At 36.5% G+C, this 2133-nt stretch overlaps 1 non-coding gene across 1 annotated transcript; it reads left to right on the plus strand.

Moving 5' to 3' along the window:
• The first annotated feature begins 959 nt into the window (after nt 1-959).
• On the plus strand, nt 960-1066 carry LOC139185279 (U6 spliceosomal RNA). Its single transcript, XR_011568898.1, has one exon. It is a non-coding gene; the product is annotated as a U6 spliceosomal RNA (small nuclear RNA).
• Nucleotides 1067-2133: the final 1067 nt, after the last annotated feature.

The raw sequence follows: 2133 nt of genomic DNA on the forward strand, positions 1-2133 counted from the left end.
TGTGTGTGTGTGTGTTTAATAATATTCCATTGTCTGAATGTACCTAGCACAGTGTCTTTATCTATTCACCTACTAAAGGACATCTTGATTGCGTCCACATTTTGGCAATTATGAATAAAGCTGCTGCAAACATCTAAGTGCACATTTTGTGTGGACATGCTTTTAAGTCCTTTGGGTAAATACCAAACAGTGTGATTGTTGAATCATACAGTAAGAAAATGTCTACTTTGTGTAAGAAACTGACAAACTGTATTCCGAAGTATCTGAACCATTTTGCTTTCCCACCAGCAGTGAATGAGAGTTCTGTTGTCCTGTATCCTGTCCAGCGTTTGGTGTTCTCAGTGTTCTGGGCCATCCTAATAGGTGTGTAGTGATATTTCATTGTTGTTTTAGTTTGCATTTTCCTCATGACATATGATGTAGAGTACCTTTCTGTATGTTTATTTGCCATCTGTATGTCTTCTTTAGTGAGTTTTCTGTTAGGGTCTTTGGCTCATTTTTTTAAATCACGTTGTTGTTTTCTTGAAAGTGAAAATGTTAGTTGCTCAGTTGTGTCCAACTCTTTGCTACCCTGTGGATTGTAGCCCACAATTCCTCTGTCCAGGGAATTCTCCAGGCAAGAATACTAGAGTGGGTTACCATGCCCTTCTACAGGGGATCTTCCCAACCCAGGGCTTGAACTGGGGTTTCCTGCTTTACAGGCAGATTCTTTACTGTCTGAGCCACTGGGGGAAGCCTGTTTGTTTTCTTACTGTTGAGTTTTAGAAGTTCTTTGTCTATTTTGATAATTGTTCTTTGTCAGATGTGGTTTTTGCAAATATTTTTTTCCCAGTCTGTGGTTTGTCTTATTTTCTTGATAATGTCTTTCAAAGAGCAGAATTTTTTAATTTTGATGAAGTCCAGCTTATCAGTTTCTTTCATGGGCTGTGCCTTTGGCATTGCATCTAAAAGCTATTGCCATGCTCGCTTTGGCAGCACATGTACTAAAACTGGAATGATATGAAGAAGATTAGCATGGCCCCTGCTCCAGGATGACATGCAAATTCATGAAGCATGCCATGTTTGAGAAAATTAAAAAGTCATTACCATTCCAAAGTTCATGTAGGGTTTTTCTTATGTAATCTTCTAGGGGTTTTAAAGTTTTAGGTTTTACATTTAGATCGGTTATCTATTTTGAGTTAATTCTTGTGGAGGGTGTAAGATTTGTATCTAGGTTCATCTTGTTTTTTTTGCTTGTCGATGTCCAGTTGTTAAAGCAACATTTGGTGAAAAGGCTATTTTTGCTTCATTGTATTACCTTTGTTTCCTTGACAAAGATCAGTTGACTATATTTATGTGGATCTATTTCTTGGCTCTCTGGTTTGTTCCTGTTTTTTAAAAAATAGTGCTTGCTTCTAAAAGCTATGCAATTAACTTATTTTTATGTTATTTTAAAATATACCATGTAAAATAGATAAGAGCAAGCTTCCCTGGTGGTTCAAATGGTAAAGAATCTGCCTGCAGTGCAGGAGACCTGGGTTCAATCACCAAGACCCAGGTCAGGAATATCCCCTGGAGCAGGGAATGGCAACTCACTCCAGTATCCTTGCCTGGAGAATTCCACAGGCAGAGGAGCCTGATGGGCTACAGTCCATGGGGTCTCAAAGAGTCGGACACAATTGAATGACCAACACTTTCACTTCGCCATGTAAAATCCATAAGACCAAGAATTTTTAAAAATTATTGTATCCCCAGTAAAGAATAACTTTCAGAATGTATATTGGCCTTCTGTAAAAATCTGTTGAATAAATCACTAAATTAGAAAGTTTTGAAATACAGTGCAATATAGGGTACAATAATACTGACTTCTTGAACTTAAAATCTTTTGTTCTTTGATGATTAGAGATATAAAAGAGGGACTTCCTTCACACTTGAAGAATATATAAAGTTTTAAATACTATACATTTTTAATTTGCAGATTCTATGCCCCGAGCTGATAAAATTTCAATTCTTGTTTTTAAGAATAAATGTAAAAGATAAAAGGATTCTGACACACAGAGAGATTTGAGTGCCACAGTGAGCCAAAAAGAACTTATTCCACTTATTTTTTCTTCTATATCTTTGAAACTAACAAGAAAAGGGGACAATTCTTTT

This window comes from Bos indicus, chromosome 1 (genome assembly GCF_029378745.1).
Source record: "Bos indicus isolate NIAB-ARS_2022 breed Sahiwal x Tharparkar chromosome 1, NIAB-ARS_B.indTharparkar_mat_pri_1.0, whole genome shotgun sequence".
NCBI classification, from domain to species: domain Eukaryota; kingdom Metazoa; phylum Chordata; class Mammalia; order Artiodactyla; family Bovidae; genus Bos; species Bos indicus.